Source organism: Pteropus vampyrus, unplaced genomic scaffold (assembly GCF_000151845.1).
Source record: "Pteropus vampyrus isolate Shadow unplaced genomic scaffold, Pvam_2.0 Scaffold104, whole genome shotgun sequence".
Lineage (NCBI taxonomy): Eukaryota > Metazoa > Chordata > Mammalia > Chiroptera > Pteropodidae > Pteropus > Pteropus vampyrus.
Window position 1 is genome coordinate 5,674,493 of NW_011888885.1, and position 9,357 is coordinate 5,683,849.

Consider the following 9,357-nt stretch of genomic DNA (forward strand, 5'->3'; position numbering starts at 1 on the left):
AATGCATCTCCTTTCCATCAGCAGGGCCCAAATTATAAACGATATAAAGCACTGGTCTCACCCTACCTCACATTGTTATCTCCTTCAGTGCCCTCCAGACTCTTGGGCACATGTCCTGTTGGCTCTCTTGGACTATTATACTTTGGTTTTCACTAGAGAAGGGAAAATCCCAGAAGGTGGTGCCCTTCAATCAGAAGTAAAAATGGCTGCATCTCTCAGGGCAACCAGAGCCTGGGCCTGGTATTCCTGAGCCCACAGCAGGGAGTTCGTTAGCCTGGGTCCCAAGAATCCCTGAAACAAGCACCCCTGGCATTTAGCCTTCTATCCTTGGCACTTAACCCTCTGGCCCCCTAAGCAGGGACATTTCAAATAGTTTTTCTTGGAGCCATGGAGGGTTCAAAAGAATTCTTGTACATTAAAAAAATAAATCCTCCAGAAACAGCTATTGATCTGCTTGATCAGCTCCCTTATTTCTTTCTTCTCCCAGCAGTGTGGGGCTTTTAAAAAAGGATGAGGATTTGGGTGTATGTTCATTTGCCTTATTCCGGCCAGTTCAGCTGATCTCATTCTAGATGGTACCAGAGTCGTAGGCCCCAGGAGAGTTGAGGGCTGTATCTTATCCCAAAGCTGGGCCTAAAGGCACAGACATCAAGAAAATACTTTGACTCTTGTCAATGGTGTGCTGATGCGTCATGGAAACTCATCCCAGGGGTTTTCCCTCTCTGGCTTCCCCTCCTCTTCTTTCCGCAATCTACAAATCACCGAGTATTAAATACTGTCTGGAGGACCCTTCTCCCCCCTCCCATACTCTGGGACTCCATGCGAGGCCGAAGACTGCAAACTAAGCAGGGAGAAAAGAGAGAAGGGGCAGCAGGCAGGGGTGCCCATCATTTATCAACCAAACACAGTGGTTGGTCATTCTTTCCAAGCAGCATTCTGGCAGGCTGGGCAGGCAGTGCAGCCAGAGTTTTCTGGCAATGGAGAGCCCCGGCCGGCAAGAGTTCCCCTTACTTGGCTGCCCCATCCCAGAGGTGGGGAGACAGTCAAGGGGCGAGTCCTTTTTTTTTTTTTAATTTTTGTGATTTCAGAATTAAAACACACTTTCAGTCCTCGATGGATTCTTACCTCCTTCCCAACCTCTTCTGCCAAGTCTTCCCTAGGGCCTCCTCTTGTAGCTTCTCTCTTGACCCCACAAAGAGCTTTCTCACTTTACCTGGCTACGGAAGTTTCTTAAGAGTCTCAGCTCCTGAGTTCTGGCAGGCTTTCTTAAAGGGCAGCACCACCCTTCTGCCTCCTTTAATCTTCTCTGGTTTCTGTTTAATGGAAATTCCCCAGCTTCCCCATCTATCTCTCATCCCCGGAGGTAAGAAGTTTGGAGAAAGGGAATGGATTGGGTCCTAGGCTAGTACACTGAAAGGCAGACATGCTTTTGCCAAGGAGAAGTTCCAAGAAAATGTTCAGCTCACACAACAAGAACAGCTGGAACCTGCCAGACTCACCTCCATGATTTCTGAGCACTGCCCCCTCTACAATATAAACAAAGTCAAGAGTTTTAGAGAGAGTTTAGGACTGGGAGAGTGACAGGGAGGCAGAGCAGTGGGCTGTGGCATCACTGGTTTGGCCTATATTCCTATCTCTGACTTCAACCTCTGGGTAAGGAGTGGACCTTCTAGGTCTGCACCCCTCTGACCTAGTGCACTGAGTCTCACCCTCCTCCCCAGTAGCAAATTACTTAGGGTATAGTAAGTACCCAGTAAGTGGAAATTTTATTCTACGCTGTGTAGCAGGGGCAGATGGCCTGTAGCATCCTGATTATTTTACTTCTTTCCTGGGGCCCTGATATTTCTGTCACCACAGACGGTGCAGGCTTCTTGGGCATTCTGAGGAATGCAGACCCACCATTGGTTCAGGGAACCCAGGATGTCTAATCTCTTTGGAGAAGAATTCAGAATTGGGTGTATAGAGCCAGGAAATTGACAGAGTCGGTATCTAAACCCTGGCTTGACATTCTGAGCAAATACCCAAGAGGTCAGAGAATTGGATGGAACTTTTGGGTTCCAGGACTTCCAGGGAAGGTGCCAACTTGTGCGATATTGTCAGATTGACAGAGAAGAAGCAAAGCCAAGCGGCTTACTACCCCAGCAGAATACAGACTACTTTGTAGACTACCAAGCCTTTGCCCAAGTTGAATGGAAACAGGGGTTGCAGAGGCCACTGGTGGAATATACTGGAACATTCCAGGCCTTTCAGCTGTACAACAACACAATTCCTTGAGGCTTTGAGCCATCGGGGGCTTCTAGAATTGGGTAAAAGGTCCTCACCCTCTACCATGCACAGGCAAGAGAAACCACCTGCTGTGAAAGTAACACTATTCTAAGTGTCACTTAGTTACCAAGTGGGAGGAGTTTCAATCCAGCCTTTGGGACTTTTTCATTAGAGAGAGAGACTTGACTGCCAAAGCCATTTTGTTGAGCCAGAGCCATCTTGTGGGCCAGGATATCCACAGGAAAAACCAGAAATAGACAACTAATTCAGTCAGGACTGAAAAGTTGGATGGGATATAACCAGGCTTCATCTTTTCAGACAGAAACAGATTTACAATGAAGCTAAGGAAACTTAAGTATCAGAGCCCCTCACTTGCACAGAACCCTTCCAAGGCCTTGTACCGAATTCTATAATTTTTTTACTCATTAGCTTAAAGAAGAACCCCCAAATGACGGAAGCATTAGGCCTCAAAAATCTGGAGTCTTTCCTACTGTCAGTCTGCAGGGCTTTTAGCCACAACTTTCAGGAATGATCAGAAACATTAGTTGGAGAAAGTCAAATACTTAAATAAATAACTAACATTGATTCAGCATTGCCAGATATAGTGGCTTATACGAGTTGCTGACAAGAAATACCAGAACAAATGGGACCCTTTGCTCAGAATTGGCAAAAAAGGACAAACATATATAAAATGACTTAGCAGAAATGATAAAGCTACTTATAAGCTAGTACTCTTAAATAATGGGCTACAAGCTGAATACCTGAGTCCTGAGGGAATCATTAGTGTCTCACAAGACCAGTTGAGGAATATTTGGAGGGAGTGAGGTCTAACTGGAAGTTGAAGCTGATGGTGGAGAAGATGGAGTTGCAGGGAGGGGGAAAACTCATAATCCAAGACACAGAAGATAAAACTGAGGCAGAGCCTGTGGTCAAATTTTGCAATTAGCTATTACAAAATCCCTTTAGAGATAATCTTTCTGGCTCTGAAAATAAGTTCTGGAGCCTATGCCCTGGATCTAAAAGAAATCAGACTACAGACCAACTTTCCAATCACTCTGCCTTTCTGTTCTATTTATATTATCTTTGAATTGGAACGATACTTGATGTTTGATTTGGTGCCTGGTGTGAGGGGAAGGAGAGGGACTGGATGTGGAATCAGATGGAGAATGTTTAGGATATTGTAGCTTATTTGCTTCGGGGGTAATTGTGTTTTTTGAGACCTACCTGAAGAAGGTAAATGGGAAAAACAGTGGAGAAGAGGAAAGTCTAAAGGGAGCTGTAACGAATAGGCTTTTTGTTTTATATGCAGTCTTCTGGGAATGTATGTAAACCAACATCTCCTCTCCAAAGACTTTGATCTCCCAATCAAGAGTGAGGGATATAAACTGTTCCCAGCAAGGCGCTGCTCTGGCACCTTACAGGTAGTTCCCCAAGGTACCCATAATCACATGACGCAGCAGAAATCAAGTTTATGTTAATGAATTTTTTGTGAAGCAACATCTGCATGCTGGTCACAGTGCCAGGTGTAGTATTTAGAACGATGACTAAGACATGCCTATTTTACTAAGGAAACATATTTTAGAGGGGAGGACATTTTTAAAAATTGAAAAAGGCCAGCCTGGGTATTCTACAGGCCAAAGGGTCCAATCATATGTCTTGCACAGTGAACTTTTAGGGATGTCATGGGGGTACGGAAATGTTTCCTGAGATATTCTCTTAAAAAAATGAATAAAGTCTGTCACATATCACAGATCTCTCATTCATAAACACATCTAAATCCTTTTTTTGAAACATCTTGATCAAGGTATAAATTGCATACCATAAAATTAACTAATTATACATGTATAATTCTATGATTTTTAGTAAATTTATAGGGTATGCAATCATCGCCACATTCCAGTTTTAGATCATTTCTATCACTCCAAAAGTTCCATTGTGCCTGTTTGCAGATAATCTCTCTCCTATTCCCAACCAAAGACAACCATTGATCTGCTTTCTATCTCTATAAATTTGCCTTTTCTGGATGTTTCATGTAAATAGAATCACATAATATGTGGTCTTTTACTTCTGGCTTCTTTTACTCAGCATAATGTTTTTAAGGTTCATCCACATTGTAGCATCTATCAGTAGTTTATTGCTAAATAGTATTCCATCTAAATCCTTTTAGAAGTATTTATATTTTGAGGCAACACTGAAAGGGATATGGGAGCCCTGGTCTCCTGTCCTGCCTCTGATTTGCTTTGTGGCCTCTGGCAAGTCTTTGCCTTGTCTGGGCATCCGTTTCACCATCTGTAAAATGAAGGGGCTAGATCATATCTAGTCTCTAATGTCTCTTCTAAGTCTTGAAAAAACTGTATTTTTCATGGAGTGCCACTAGGTCCAGTATTCCAAAAATTTGATGTCTCTGATCTCACATTTACCTTTTACCTGTTTTAAAACATCCACCATCTCCTTTATTGTTAAGGATGAGAAATCTTCATTTTAAAAAGGCTGCAGTTTAGCAAGAAAATTTGAATTCCACTGAGAGAAAGGAAAACAACAATTAAGGAGTGAACATCATCCAGTTTGAATGAAAGAGAATGAACAAGGAAGATAGATAACTAAGCCAGAGGACAGAAAGTGGGGGGTGAGCTGCAGCAAGGGACAAAATGTGTCAGACAAAGTACTGAAGGTCAAAATCCAGGCCATCTCGTTACCTTGGGAGAAAGAGGGAAGGGATAGAGGGAGAGTGAGGCCACCAGAGTGGAAGAGGTGTTGAGGGCTAGGACCCCCTCCCTACTCTGTTCCCATAACCTCATTCATTCCCTCAATCCTCCTTCCCAATCCCTCTCATGCTGCTCTGCTCCTTCAGTTCTGACCCCATTTCCTCAGGATCTCATTCCCTGAGGAGCCAGGCCTGACATTTCAGACAGAAGCCGAGGAAAGGAGGTAGGTCGGAAAGAGACACTGTGTCTGCGTCATCTTATTTGCTGTTTTATTATTTTGGAACCTCAGGGGCCAAAGACATAAGCACTTAGACATTTACCGGGAAGTCCAGTCCCCCAGGTATCAAGGAATATCATAACTTCTTTATTCTCTACTGGACAATTGCTACTGAGAATCAAATTTTTGAGGGCAAAGATGGTGATTTGGAATTCCCATTCTTGTTGGTTATTGTGCACAATAAGTCAATGTGCCCTGCAAATAGGGCCATACAGTGCCATTAGACATGGAAAGCTTCTCTTGGCTATGACAACCCCAGCCTTCCTTTAATTCAGTAGTCAGCAGGATAAGGCTTCCCTCCTGATCCTCTGATCTGTCAGAACTCCCCACAGCCTTTGTCTTTGGTGGTCCCTCAACTCCTATAGCTTTTAATAACATAGACTGCTCGAAGAGTGCCTATACCTCTGAATCACACATGTAGGAAAAATAACTTGGATTCATTGAGTTTTTATTCACTGCGACATCTGTAGACATCCTAAGAGCAGGCTGAGATCGAGGGACTAAGTAAGCATTTGTTGTTGGAACCCTCTGAGGCAAATGATTCTCCTCTAGATGAAAAACAATATATTGACATACTTGGTGTATATATCCTCCACTTCTGATGTTTATAAGTGTCTGCCTCTGACCCAAAGTCCCTGAAAGCAGGAACCAGGTCATGTCTCGACTGGAATAGCCTCTAGCCAGTGCCACTTCTACGTACAGGCTACAAGGCTTGCTGAGCTGTGAACTCTAGGGTGGAGAGCATGTCTCTGAACATTATTGTCATTTCTTAGTACCTAGCTCTGTCTCTAACACATACTGGTCATTTCAATAAATTTGCAATGAGTGAATTAATGACAATCATGTTGATAAGGATGACAGGAGGATAGTGACAAATGTTTCTTGTAAGCTAGGAGATGCTTTGCCTCATAGCATCCTCCCCAAAGCCATGGCTTCTTTTATTGGAGGAAATAGACAAGTGTTGATCTTCAGATGTGGTCTTTATCATCCCATCATGACCATACCAGGAGAAGCTATCAGTAATAGAGAAGGGAATAAGAGACAGCTGGTTGGGCATGATACTTGAGTAAGGAGAGGACAGGGATCTCCTATGCCTATTTGCCTTCTCACTCCTCCAGCTAGGTCAACTTTAGTGTCTTTTGCCAGCAACTTATCAGGAAGGACCAGGACTCTCTGGACTCAGGAGATCCAATTCTTCAGCTGTGCCACCTCCACTGACTCTTCTTCTACTGTCCAGGCCCTCAATTCCCGGTACCTCAGCTTTGGAGCAAAATTTAAATTCTGCGTCCTTGGGACTATCCACATTACCCTTCCCTGCAAGAGAAGAATGCATCTGTCCAATAACATGCCATTTTATCTTTATAACAACTTTGTGAAGTTGATGAAAAGAAGTGATTCTAGCATAAAGAAAAGGTGCCACTTGCCCAAAGTATTCCACAATTCTTTATTCCAGGGCTTTACGTCTAACACACACTATATGGCTCGAACGATAAAAAATCACTTACCATCTCCTAAGACTGCCTGAGAATTTACATGTCGAAGAGTCCTAAAATGGAATAAGTTGGGAGGCAAGAACAGATTTCAAGAGACCAACTAGCCCACCCTTTGGCTCTCAGGCAGGCCAATGGTCGAGAAGTTGAATGTTGGTTGGAAAAGTACTTGAATCTGGAGGTAAAAGACTTAGCATGTAAGTCCTAGATCTGCCATTTACTAAGTGGATGACCTTGGGCAAGTCGTCTAGCCTCTGTGATTTAGCCTTCTGTGAAACAGAGACTTATATCTGCATTTTCTACCTTACATGCCTATTGTGAAAATTAAACGAGTTGATATATGTGAAAGCTAGAAAGTACTAGACAAGTGTTAATTTTTAACATCTCAGCCAAGTGTGCATCTATGGAGATTCTTTATGTAAGATATAAATAATAATCCTTCTGTGTTCCTAAGAAAGTTTTACAAGAATAGGGATTAGGAGTTCAGCTCTGGAGTCAGGATCCCTGAATAGGCTTGGGCATGTTGTTTCTTTCTGAAGCCTCGATGAAGAGGAAATAATACTCATCTCATAGGTGTGGTCATGGGCATTAAATGAGATAATGTATGCACAGTGCTTAACATGTACCTTGTATGGAGAAAGGACCTCAATGAATGTTAGCTGCTACCATTACTGATTTTATTCATGAAGATGTGAGGCAGGGTGGTCCAATAAGATCTCATAGAGATATGAGCTAGAAATCAAAAGGACTCACTTTTTTGGGTTCCAGTTTCCCCACTTGCACCATAATAAGAATCTATGCTTTTCTTCTTCCAGATTGTCATGAGGATTTTTTTTAAAAAAGTATACTAAAACTTTGAACTATTTGGAATTGAGGAACATTATAAACTGCAAGATTTTTTTTTTTTTAAAGACTGAGTTAAGTTTATAAAGACTGAGTTTTTATCAGTTCATTAGTTTTTGTTCATTCCTATCTGCCTTTGGTAAAGTTGTCCTCTTCATGGAAAAGGAGTACATTTCCCAGTCAATAAGAAAAAATTTCAAATGTCAGATCTTGAAGTAAATCCTTCAAACCTGCAAGAGTACACTTTACAAAGAAAACCGTTCTTCAGAATGCTCCATTGCCTCAATCTGTTTTGTGCATTAGGTTGATTTTAACATTCAACCAACTCTTGAATTTCCACTTTTGGTATTATCTGCTTTCAACATTTAATCCCAGAATGACCTCTTGACTTTTGGCAAACTCCCAGATTACCTCCTTTTCTCTGATTAATTAGTATGGCTTCAGGGAATACCTTCATTTTAACATTAAGCTGGGCAAAAACAGAAATAGAGAGATAAATTTGTAGCACAATCAAAAATAGAATCCATAGCTAAATATAAATCTGGAGGGAATTATCCAATTATTTGGATGGTCCCTTATTGCAGACAATCAGGGTCGACTGCCTTTTGCTTTTTTCATATATAGAACAAAATGGTTAATACCAAGGGTAATGATTTTTTTCTTTTGAAGAGTAATAATTTTCAATAGTAACTTAAATGCTGTTTTCTTTTCCAGATGTTTTCATATATATTATAGCATGTGATTTTCACAATGTATGCATTCTCTTTGAAGACCATCCAGTCTCATTTTAACTTGTAGGTCAGAGAGCATTGAATAGAGAAGACCAGGATTTAGCTCGGAGTCACTGCAAATTTGGGCAAGTCTTTCAGTCACTTTGTTACTGCCACTCTGCTGAGCTAGACTTGGAATGAAGGACTCTGAAGAGAAATTCCTGCTCCTTTACAGTCTCAATTTAATTTACAAGCTAGCAGCTGTTCTTTGTTTGTTTTTTTGTGTTTTGTTTTGTTTTGTTTCTTCTTTTCCAGGTTGGACCAACACCAAGTAGGGACTTGGAAACGTGGAAAAAGACATATATGGGTGTCACAAGAGGCATGGTAGCCATTAAGTGCACGAATATAATGCAAATCGCATGCAAATATAAGCAAACTTTGCATTAATTTGTACTCTTGAAAGCAGCACTGAGATCCTGAGGGTTCAAACTAATATTTTTAGGTTAAACAAAAAGTGATGCTTTTTGAAGTTATCCTTTCCTGGTGCTTGCGATGACTCAACTGCGGAAATTTTGACCCTCCTCCCTACCCCCCATAACGATTTCAGTAGTGCTTGATTCCATCTTACGCCTGGTCGCGCCCCTGCTCAGCCTGACGTCACGTGACATCGGATTTGCATACTACCTGGGACTGGGTGTGACGCTCCCCTTTTCTGCGTCTTCTCATTGGCGGTGCCGGAGAACCAGCCCTCTTCAGAGCAGACCAATCAGCGGCCCCTCGGACGTGCGAAAGCAAGCGGGGGTGGGATGGTTGTGGGGTTTGGGGTTGGATCACTAGGCATATTGACCAATCAATCTCTGGGAAGAGAAGAGCCAGCCGTGGGTTGGTTGGGAGGCGGGGTCTGGGAATCCGTAGACCAATGGGAGCTCCGGACTGAGGGGGCTGGTCTCCGCCCCGTAGGGCAGATAAGCAGCCGCAACGGGGGTTGGGGGGCTGTGGGGCTCGTTGTGGGGCCGAGGCAGGGAGGTGGCAGGGCGGGCGATGGCGGGGGCCGCAGCGGGCGGCAG